This window comes from Mustela nigripes, chromosome 7 (genome assembly GCF_022355385.1).
Source record: "Mustela nigripes isolate SB6536 chromosome 7, MUSNIG.SB6536, whole genome shotgun sequence".
NCBI classification, from domain to species: Eukaryota; Metazoa; Chordata; class Mammalia; order Carnivora; family Mustelidae; genus Mustela; species Mustela nigripes.
The window spans coordinates 119822262-119834621 of NC_081563.1; positions in this window are offsets into that span (position 1 = coordinate 119822262).

Below are 12360 nucleotides of genomic sequence, written 5' to 3' on the forward strand. Positions count from 1 at the left end.
TGTTCTTGGGCAATCTCTAATGGTACAGTGATCACAGCTTATCCTTCCGGGGCCTTCAAGCCTTCAGTGGGAGCTCCTTAATTTGACAAATATTTACTGAGTTTCTATTATGTGCCAGCTACTGTTCTAGGCACAAAGAGAGACAGTAGTAAACATTAAAAAAGCAAACAACAACAACAACCCACAAAAATCAAAACCCAAATTCCTGCCCTTGTAGTGCTTACATTCGACTAAGGGTGTTCACTTCACAGAGGACACATAGACAAATGTACTACAACGCTGGTGGTGACGAGGGCTTTGCAGAAAAATACAGAAGGATAGAAGCTAGTAAACAAGACAGGGAGGCGGAGAAAATATTATTCTCTTTAGAAGTGATGTTTGAGTAAAGATCTGAAGGAAGTATGAGAGGGAACGACATGGATATCTGGAGAAAAGATACGCCAAGCAGAAGAAAAGCAAGTGCAAAGGTCCTGAGGCAACAATGTGTGTAACGTGTGGGGAATGGCAAAAGGCCAGTGTGGCTGGAGTCCAGTGATAGGGAGAGTGTGTTGAACATGCAGGAGTGCCTTTTGTCAGTGTATGTGTGTGTGTTTGGGAGAGAAACAGAGAGAAAGGAGAGAGAGAAAAACTTAGAGACTGTTTCCTTTCTTTCTTTTACCTCCCCCGCCCCATCTTGGCAACGTCAAGATTAAGAGGGGAAAAACACAGATGATTAAATGATTTAAATGTGCAAGTGAAATAACACCTCAGTGAGCACATTATGCAAATCTATGCAATTAACATCACAAATGAGGTGAAGCCACCAAGGCCAGGGAACTAATTTCTCTGGGGGCTCTGGCTCCATTCTTACCCCTCCCTGCCTGCCAGAAACTTCTCTGGGTGAACAGAAGAGGAGCGAGGGGATGCCCTGGGCCCTGGGCGTGTGCACCGTGGGACTTCACCTGCATTAGATTCCCCAGGCACCCCACACCTGTCAGAAGAGGTGACAGTTACTGCCCTATTTCTAGGAAGAGGAAATTGAAGCATAGAGAGAAGGAGATTAGGTCCCAGGCCTCCTGGGGGGTAAACGCAAGAGGTTTTTGTGGAGAATTTTCCTATTTGTCCCTCAGGAGGTTTGAGTTTCTGGGGTGGTGGGGGCGCTGCAGATTCTCCAGGCGTTTAAAGAAGGTGAAGTTTCTGGAAAGAGCCAAGAGATTCATGTTCTAGGCTTTGTGGACCATACTGGATCGTGCCCTTGTGGTGTAAGCGGGCACGGTCGGGTGTGGTTGTGTTACAGTAAAGCCCGCTTACAAAACAGGCCGTGGCCCCACGTGAAGTCTCTCCTGGGCTTGTCACTCTAAGGCATCTGGTTTAGTGGGAACTTCCCCGGCCATGGTGCAGGGAGCCGCCGGACACCGTGTGACCCTGAACCAGTCCCTGGTCCCTCTGAATCTGCTTCTTCTTCTTCTTTTTTTTTTTTCTTTTAAAGAATTTATTTCTTTATTTGAGAGAGAGACAGTGAGAGAGAACAGGAGCGAGGAGAAGGTCAGAGGGAGAAGCAGACTTCCCATGGAGCTGGGAGCCCGATATGTGACTCGATCCCGGGACTCCAGGATCATGACCTGAGCCGAAGGCAGTCGTCCAACCAACCGAGCCCCCTGAATCTGCTTCTTTACCTGAGCAATGAGCAGACATCCTAGGGGAGGGGGCAGCCCTCTGCAAAGCACTGTGTTCAGCACTATCTCTGCACTACAAACCACTCAGCAGTGGGTCCGTCACATAAAACGACCATTTCCTGAGGCTCCTGGGTTCTGTGGGTCAGGAGTTCAGATCTAGCCCCATTAGGGACAGTTTGTCCTGATCTGTGATGTCAGCTGGGAATACTTGAATGCTGACTCAATGGCTGGAATCTGGAATTACCCAGAAGCAATCTGCACTTGCAGATCTAGCCATCAAGTGTAGCTGTCAGTGGGGGCTCAGGGAGGCTCTGGCCAGAACCCTCTATGTGGCCTTTCCCGGTGGCTTCTCTGTGTGGACTAGCTGCGGTTTCCTCACGGCATGGTGTCTGGCTTCCAAGAGAGCAAAGTGGAGGTTCATTTTTATGACTTCGCTTTGGAAGCCACGGAGCACCCCTTTGGCCACGCTCGGTGGGTCAAAAGAGTCACAAAGGGGAGGGACTATAGACAATCTCCTAGCCCCCACTCCAGGAAGGAAAGTCAGAGGGATAGCTCCATGGGCGATGTCATGGTCATCTTTGGGAAACACAGTCTGCCACATACACATGATGTGGCATCTGGGCCCGGGATCTCTTTCTCTGCTTCCAGGCAGCCCCAGCCCTGTCACCGGAAGCCCATTCTCCTCTGACCCTCCCTCGGACCCAACTAAGACTTCTCCAGTCAAACTCAAGCCCATGCTCCATCCTGGATCTCCTTCCAGAGCTGATCCTTGGGCTCTTCCTGCAGAGGGAAAAGTGGTTAAGCTTTTTTCTTACAAACAATGAAGGAAACAAAAGCAACCCCCCCACCCCACCCCCCACACATCCGCCCTATGACCCTGGCATTTGCAGGAGGGTTGGCCAAACAGATAGGGAAATGTTGAGACAAACCCAGCTGGGAAATGCCTTCTCCAGCCAGAGGACACAATTCTGAGTTGAGGGCTGGAGCGGGGAGCGGGGAGCGGGGCTCCTGGCCTGGCCTGGAGAGCAGAGACTCTCAGACAGCGATTGGTCAAAATAGGGCCTCTGAATAGGACCCGGAGCAAGGCAAGGTCACGTGGTTCTGAGCTGCCTTCAGAGGGGGAAAGGATCACGGAAATCTGGGTCCCTGAGATTCTGGGGAAAGACGTGAGAGTCAGGCCAGCCCCCAGTTAGATAAACAACAGCTCCCTGGAATCAGATCCAGTAGATTCCCACCTTCTAGTCTTCTGGGGTCTGATCCTCCCTCCAGCATTGGGAGAAGCATCTGGGGGGCTCAGAGAAGGGGAAGGGCTCCCCGTACATCAGCAACAGAGCTGAGACTTGAACCCGGGCTCTGTGTCCTTCCACTGAGGTGGCCCAGCCGAGGCCTCTTAGGGCTCAGAATCTCTTATAAATGGATATGATTATTAATAATAACGTGAACTCCCATTCATGGAACTCCCAGGTGGAGCGCTACATGCCCCTCATTACCCAATCCCACGACAGTGCCGGAGGGTTAGGGGTTCTTCCTGACACTCCCGTCTTCTAGAGGAGGCAATGTGACTGACACAGGAAAGAGATGGTTGAGACGGGTGAGCCCCTGAGCCCAGCACCCACGCCCTCAGAGAGAGGGAAGTGGCCCGCTCTGACCTTGCTGGGCACTCGGGCGTAGTCCAGGCCCTTGCTCAGACACTTTGGCACTTCCTGCCCCGGGGTCATAGGCAACTAGAACCGCCAACACCCCCAGCTAGATGAGGCTATGTTAACAGGAGTTCCTGGGGGAGGAGGTGGTGTGGAACCAGGTGGCCCCTCCAGGCATCCCACTCCCGGCCATCCTATCTCGACCTCTTGGCAATTCGAGCCAGGATAATTGTCCCCATTTTAACAGATAGGCAAACTGAGGCCCAGAGAGAAAATCAGGGCACCCCTCTTCTGGATAGTTGAGGGTGGCAGGGGAGGGAGCAGAAGCTGCAGCCGGATCTTTGCGACATCCTGCCCACGTGGCTCCTTCCCCAGCGTGAGTAGGATGCCTAGGAATGATAGAAGAACAGAGGAGCCCCCAGCTCCTTCCCTGCAGACTTCAACTGATCAGATAGTTCCCATGACTCATCTCCACATCCCCACAGCCCCGGAGGCTGCTCTGGCTTCAGCCTTCCTACCACAGCCCTGTTCCTGGGCAGTGAGGCAGCCACCAGGCCTGCCCCTCCCCTCCCCCACTCCTGGGATAGCATTGTCCTCCGAGGAAAGGCACCAGATGGGTGGGGTGATCATGTAATTTACTATCCAAACCAGAACACTTTGGGGAGCTATTAATAATTATGTGGGGAAAGGAGGCATTAACCTAGACTGTCTAAGACTTAATTAAAGTATTAAGTCTGACACAGAAGCACAGGCCACAAACTGGGGCGAAAGAGTTCATAGGAAGATATTTTTGAGAACACCTCAAGTCATACAGCGTGCCTGGGGATGGGGAGTTCAAATCTGCGTGCAGAGCTTTAGAGCACACCCTCTGAAATAAGACTGTCTGGATTCACATCCTGGTTCGACTTCTTGAGGGCTGTGTGAGCTCAGGCCTTTTACCTAACCTCTCTGACCCTGGGTTTTCTCATCCGTAAGATCAACCCACCCCCAAAGGACTGTTGTGAAGATGAACTCAGATAACATGCAGGTAAATCATCCATAACAATTTTGGCATAGATTACATGCTCAGAAAGTAAGAGGCCATTGTTGTATTATATGAATTTTATTGTTATTAACTAATGAGGCCAGGAACTGAAAGGAGTGGATCTCAAGGTCTCCGATAGGGCCCTGCCCTATGCACAGTCCTGTGGGAATGAAGGCTTGAAGGACAGACCCAGAGCTGTGGAATTCGGAGATGTAGGAGGGCCTTTCTGACTTCGATGTGGGCATCACAGTGGGCTTCCTGGAGGAGGTGGCCCCTGGGCAGGGTCGCAGTCCAGATTCTTTGGAAGATTAAGGCCATAGGTCCTGTTTCTAAAGAGCTTCTGATGTCCGTTTGTCCCCATAGGAGCACCCAAAAAGATAGTTCACTGAAGTTCTGCTTTTTCTCTTCATGACAACTTCCATGCCGTATTAGAGATGTCAAGTATCAGAGTCTTTTCCCCCAAAAGTTCCTTTTGGGGTCCTTGGGCTCGCATTTCATCAGCCTAATGTTTTGTCCCGGTTGCAAGCAACACAAGGCCCTAGAGCCAGCTGGAATGGAGCTCAAGAGAAAGAGTCTGGGCTCGCACAGCGGGGTGAAAGCGGGAAGCAGGTGAGCAGCCTGGCCTCGGAGGAGGGCTGGTGACTGGACCTGGGCCTAGGGCCCTCGCCGCCTCTGGGCCTCTCAGAGCTGGCTCTGGGCCCCTCAGTTGTAGTCACCCCCACCGAGGACTACTTTCCTGCCTTCTAGGGACACGTGACTCAGCGGCCTGCTGCCTTTCAAGTTATACAACACGCTCGATTCAGAACCTGCCCAGCATCTCGGATTCCCAAATTCAAGTCCTGGGGAAAGGCTCACTGGTGAGCTTGGGTCACATGTCTACTCCTCATCCAACTGGCTTCAGCAGCCCAGGCCCCAGGATTAGCAGGTTGGATTTCTGCTCTCGGAAGAGGAAGAAGGCTTTTGCAGGAGGAGTACACAGCCTGGGCAGAAGGCGTAGAGCTGGGGCAGCAGAGGCTTTGTGTGGAGGACACGGAGGGGCCGAGTTTGCATCAGCCTGGCTGTGGCTGGTTGAGAGGTGGCTGCTTCAGCCGCATTCCTGCGTCTGGGCTCAGTGGCCCTGACGTGGCCCAGAAAGGGAAGTCACCAGTGAATCAGCAACAGAACCAAAGCTCAAAGCCGGTTCCTCCCAACCCAGGCTTGAGTGTCTGGGGTGTGTGCGTTGGAGGGTGGGGGCGGAATGTGGGTAGAGGAGCAGGGAGAATGAAATCAAGAAATAACAGGCTTCACAGGAGCGATAATGACATTTTAACTTGAAAATTGCAAGGAGACAGGGCTGCGGAGGCGTATGCAAATTTCCATGCAGATGAGATGCAAATGAGCCTGCCTGCTCTTGCCTGGCGCACCTGGATGTGGCTTGGTGACAAATCCTAACGGGCACCGCATGGCTGTGTGATTGATTATCAAGGCCAGCTGGGATGACAACTGCACTCCCTCCTTGCCCCCCACCTCCCCTGGAGCTGGGGGAGAGACCAGACTGTTTCTAGAGCGCCCTCTGACAGCGGACCCTGAGGTGTGGCCGTACCTAGTTCCGGGACCGAAAATGTGGGGTACAGCTATTACTTTTATCGGCGCCAGCCTCCGTGGCAGACATCGTTAATCAACCGTTGAATTCTTCTTACTGAGTCAGCGGTGTGCTCTAGGCAGTCCCTACTAATTGATCAAAGTTGGCATTCATTCATTCATTCATTCATTCATCTAACAAATCTTGTGGAGTTCCTTCCCTGCGCCGAGGATATGTTGAACAGAGACTTTCAGTTCCTGCTATCCTGAAACTCACAGTTTAGAAAGGGATATGAGCATTAATAAAATATTACAAAACGGCAATTGAGATAGTCTGTGATAGAGAAGTGCCTGGTTTTAAGACTTGTCCTCAGTGGCCAGGAAAGGCCCACCCTATGGCTGATATCTGAAGCATAAGGACTTAACCAATTGAAAAAGAAGGAGAAGAACATTCCAGGCCCTGACACAAGGAAGAACTTCTAAGCAGACATTGTCAACACTATACCTCCATTCCCATTCCCTATGATCGCTTTTTGTCTCTTTGCATCCCTTCTGTGACTTAAAAAAAAAAAAAAAGAAAAGAAAAGCTTTATTGAGGTATAATTCATATACCATACAATTCACCCAAAGTGTACAATCCAATAGTTCTTTATTGTACTCACAGATATACATAGTCAATTTCGGAACATCTTCATGACCTCCGAAAGGAACCTTTTCCTCCTCAAGGATTCATACCCTCCCACCCCACATGTTCAGCCCTAAGCAACCACTAAATTACTTTCTGTCTCTACTGATTTGCCTGTTCTGGACATTTCATATAAATGGAGTCATGTAACATATAATTTCTCCTGACTGCCTTCTTTTCCTTAACCTGAAGCTTCATCCCCGTGTAGCATGGATCAGTTCTTTTCCCTTTAGAAATTTTTTATCGTGATAAAAGGTATATAACATAAAAATTGCCATTTTAACTATTTTCAAGTGTACAATTCAGTGGCTTTAATTCCATTCACAAGGTGCAGTCATCACCACTATCTCCGTTTGCATCCTCACGAACAGAAACTCTGTATGCATTAAAAAATAATTCCCCATTCCCTCTTCCTTCCAGACCCTGGGAAATTTATTTATTTATTTATTTTTTCCAGAGTAGACTCCATGCCCAGCACAGAGCCCAACGTGGGGCTTGAACTCAGAACCCTGAGATCAAGACCTGAGCTGTTATCCAGAGTCAGATGTTCGACCACCTGAGCCACCCATGTGCCCCAGGCCCCATAACTTCTAACATACCTTATGTTTTTATGAATTTGCTTATGCTAGATATTTTGTAGAACAGAATCATACAATATTGGTCCTGTTTGTCTGGCTTATTTCACTTAACATACTGTTCTCAAGGATCATCCATGTCATAGCAGACATCAGAGCTTCATTCCTTTTATGGATGGATAATTTTCCGTCTTATGGACATACTATGTTTCTCCATTTATCTGTTGGTGGACACTTTGATTGTTTCCACTTGTGAATGATGCTGCCGTGGGCATTGGTATACAAGTACCTGGCTGGGTCCCTATTTTCATTTCTTTGGGGTGTACACCAAGGAGTGGAATTGCTGGGTCATTTTATGTTGAGCCTTTAGAGGAATGCTCGAACTTTTCCACAGTAGCTGCATCATTTTACATTCCCGTCAGCAACACAAGGGCGTCAATTTCACTATGCCTTTACCAACATTTGTGATTTTCTGCTTTTTGGATGAGAGTCGTCCTAATAGGCATGAGATGATATTTTACTGTTTTTGATTTGCATTTCCCTAATGACTAATTATGTTGAGCATCTTTTCACATGTTCGCTGGCCATTTGTATATCTTTGGAGACATGTCTGTTTAATTTCTTTACCCATTTTAAAATTGGGTTGTTTATCTTTTGTTGTTCTTGTAGTTCTTCATAGATTTTATTTTATATATATATATATATATATATATATATATATATATATTTTTTTTTTTTTATTTTTTTTTTTTTTTTTTTTTAGAGAGAGAATGTGTATGCAAGAGCCAGGGGTGGGAGGGCAGAGGGAGAGAGAGACTCTTAGGCAGGTTCCATGCCCAACACAAAGTCCGACATGAGGCTTGAGCTCATGACCCTGAGATCATGACCTGAGCGAAAATCAAGAGTTGATCGCTTAACCAACTGAGCTGCCCAAACGCCCCTGTAGTCCTTCACATATGTTAGATATTAAACCCTTAATATATATATATGATTTGCAAATATTTTCTCCCATTCTGTATGTTGGCTTTTTTCACTTTCCTAATAATGTCCTTTGATGTACAAAAGTTTTCATCCAGATAAAGTCAAACCTACCAATTTTTACTTTGGTTGCTCATATTTGAGCATCATATCTAAAAATCCATGGTGAAATCCAAGCTCATGAGGATTTACTCCTAAGTTCTCTTTTAAGAGTTTAATAGTTTTGGCTCTTACTTCTGGGTCATTGATCCACTTCCAGTTCATTTTTATATGGTGTGAAGTAGAGGTCCAACTTCCTTCTCTGACATGCAGAAATCTAGTTGTCCCAGTACTGCTTGCTGAATGGACTTGGCACCCTTGTTGAAAACCAATTGCCCGTAGATATATGGACTTATTTCTGGACTCTCAATTTTATTCCATCTGTCTGGATGTCTGTCTTTATGGCAATGCCATATTGTTTTGATTACTGTAGGTTTGTAGTAAGTTTTGAAATTGGGAACTGTGGGTTCTCCATCTTTGTCCTCTTTTTTTTTTTTTTTCCCAAGTTGTTTTGGCTATTTGGGGCTGCTTAGAATTCAACCTGAATTTGAGGATCAGTTTTTCCATTTTTGCAAAAAAAAAAAAAAAGGCTGTTGGAATTTTGATACCGATTACATTGAATCTGTCGATTGCTTTGGGTAGCGTTGACATTTTAACAATGTTAAATCTTCCTGTCTATGTACCTGAGATGTCTTTCCATGTTTTTAGGTCTTCTATAATTTTTTCAGCAGTGTTTTAAAGTTTGCAATGTATAAGTCTTTCACTTCCTTGGTTAAATTTATCCTTAGCTTTTATACTTTTAGATGCTATTGTACATGGAATTGATTTCTTTTCTTTTTTTTTTTTAAGATTTATTTATTTATTTCAGAGAGAGGGAGAGTCGGGGTGGGGAGGAAGGAGGGAGAAGAGATAAGGTGGAGAGAGATAATCCTGAAGCAGACTCCCCACTGAGCGCAGAGTCTGATGCGGGGCTCAATCCCAGGACCCTGAGATCACGACCTGAGCCAAAATCAAGAGCTGGCTGCTTAACCAGGTAAGTCACGTAGGTACCCTAATTTTCTGTTCAGATTATCCGTTGCTGATATATAAAAACACAGCTGATTTTTGTGTGTTGATCTTATATCCTGCAAATGTTAGCTCTAGTAGTTTTCTTTTGGGTTAGTTGGAATTTTCTGTATACAGGGTTATGTCATCTGTGAATAGAGGCCATTTTACTTCCTTTCCAATTTGGATCCCTTTTATTTCTTTTTCTTGTCTAATTGCTCTGGCTAGAACCTCCAGTACAATGTTGAATAGCGCTGGTGAAAGCAGGCATCCTTGTCTTTTTCCTAATCTTCGGGGGAAAGCTTTCACTTTTGTACCGTTGAGTTTAATGTTGTGGGTTTTTCATAAATGCCATTTAGCAAGTTGAGTAATTTCCTCTCTCTGCCTGGTTTTATGACTATCTTTTATCATGAAAAGGTGTTTGATTTTGTCAAATGCCTTTCTGCATCAGAATGGTTATGTGGGTTTTTAACTTTCATTCTATTAATATGATATATTTCATTGATTTATTTCTTATGCTTAACTACCCTTGCATTCCTGAAGTGAATCTCAATTGGTCATGCTGTATAATCTTTTTTAATATATTGTTTGGTTTGCTAGTATTTTGTTGAGGATTTTTTATGTATATTCATAAGGTAGATTGGTCTGTAATTTTCTTTTCTTGGGATGTCTTTTTTTTTTTTTTTTAAAGATTTATTTGTTTATTTGACAGAGAAAGAGACAGCAAGAGCGGGAACACAAGCTGGGGGAGTGAGAGAGGAAGAAGCAGGCTTCCTGCCAAGGAGGGAGCTCGCCTGATGCAGGGCTCGATCCCAGGGCTCTGGGATCATGTCCTGAGCCTAAGGCAGATGCTTAATGACTGAACCACCCAGGCGCCCCACTTGGGATGTCTTTATCTGGTTCTGGTAATAGAACAGTGTTGGCTTCATAGGATAAGTTAGGAAGTGACTTCATTCATTTTTTTACAGCTAACTAATGTCCCATTGTTTGAATACACCACATTTTGTTTATCCATTCATTTGTTGATCAATATTTGGGTTGCTTCTACCTTTTGGTTATTATTAATAATTAATTCTAAATATTCATGTACTAATTTTTGCATGGACCCAGGTTTTCATTTCCCTTGGCTATCTTCCTCACAATGGAATTGCTGGGTCATATGGTATCTTCATGTTCAACCATTTAAGGACCTGGCAAACTGTTTTCTAAAGTAGCTGTGCCATTTTACGCTCCCACCAGCAGTGTATGAGGCTTCTAATTTCTCTACATCCTCGCCAACACTTGCTTTATTTGACTTTTTGATTCTATCCCTCCTAGTGGACGTGAGGTGGTCCCTCACTATTGTTTGGATTTGCATTTTCCTGATGGCTAATGACGTTGAGCATCTTTTCGTCTGTTTATTGGCATTTTTGTGTATCTTCTTTGGAGAAATGCTTATTCAGATCTTTTGCCCATTTAAAAATTATTTTATTATTATTATTATTACTATTTAGTTGTGAGCGCTTCCTACGTATTCTTTATACTCAATATTATCCTCATGGGACTGCACCTGCAAAGACTTCCAAAGACTGCCCTCGGGCTCCTGGGCCCTGCTTCGAGCAGCACCCTTTTGCAGAGAGCCCCGTAGGCCTTGGCAGTATAAAATGCCCTGCGGGGTCCCCGTGTCACCAGGCAGAGGCTGACACTTGGTCTACAACTGCGTCTTGGCCTCCTTCCCTTTCTGTCCTGATTGCCTTTCAACAACTCACCTGCACCTGACCCTCATCTCCAGGTCTGCTTTTAAGGGAACTTGACCTTAGAAAGAGTTTGGAATGGTGGAGGAACTGAAATTGCAGTGTTGCCAGAACTCAGAGAGAATGCGGAGATTGGGGGGGATGGTGAGGCTAAAGCCGTAGGCAGAGGCCTGACCACACAGAGCTTTGTGCATCACGGCGAGGGGTGGGTCTTTATCTGGAGAGCCACGGAGGGGTCACTGGGTGGTGTGAACCATGGCTGGACCTTATCTGACATTTTGTTAAAGTGCCTCTAGGTTCTGCGTGAAAGACACATGAAAGGGGCCCGAGTGGCTGCAGGGAGACCGTGGAGGAGACACAGGACAGCTGTCCAGGGGATCCAGGGGAGAGAGGATGGAAGCTGGAATGAAGATAGGGAGTGTGGAGGGAGAGAGAAATGAAGGTTAGAGAGAGATGGGCAGGTGGATTTCCAGGCTATGGGGAAGTTCAAGGACAACTGGCGGGTTTCCAGCCTGAGCACCTGGAGAGGTGCTCAGTGCACAGAGAGGGCGGTGGAATTGGGAGGGCAGAGCGGGAGTTCCACATGTGAGACGACACCAGCTTACCATCAGCTGCTGGTCCCATCCCATTTCACAGATGGAGCAAGTGAGGCCTGAGGAGTGCAGGGGTTCACCCAGGGTCCCTCATCACGCTCCGAACAGAAGGTGATGGGACTTCGGGAGTCCTGTTGCCTACCCAGAGCACTTATTTCCAGAGGCCCCACTGGCTCCAGCCTCAGAAAGCCGGTTCTTTAGGTGGAAGGTTGTTAGGGTGGGGTTTTGAGGCTGATGGATTTATTCCAGGCTGGAGGCCAGTACACAGTCCCCAGAGGACACAATGTCCCTGTTTTATGAGGGCAGCCTGTGCCCTGACTCCGACCAGCCACCCTGTCCGGGTCTGGCAGGCTAACTCGAGGGCAGGAGGGTGGGGGGGGGGTGCCCACATCAGAGTGGCCGACAAGTTGGAGGCTTATCTGCGCTCCCAAATTTGCCATTAATCAGACCAGGGTCCAGATCCTGAGCTTTCCCCTCTTTGTCCTGTGACCCCTTTCCTTGTCATCTGACCTTGGTTAGGGCACCTCCTCTCGCCCGTCTTTATTCAGTCTTCTCATTTGTAACATGGGGACATCCCAAAGTATGACTTTTGTGCCCTCAGGATTGTAAGAGAACGGATGGATAAAAAAGTACCTTGTAAACTGTCGAGTGCCTTAACTTCTATTTCGGCTCAGTCTTACCTCTGCACCAAGCCACCGCCCAGTGGGTTTCTAAGGCTTTGCTCCCTGACCAGACAGTCACCCCTCTGGAGAGGGAAAGAGGTCTGGTATGGAGTTCGGGGATGCAGAGATCTTATCACTCTGGCCCGGGAGCCTTGATAAACCCATTGTGCAG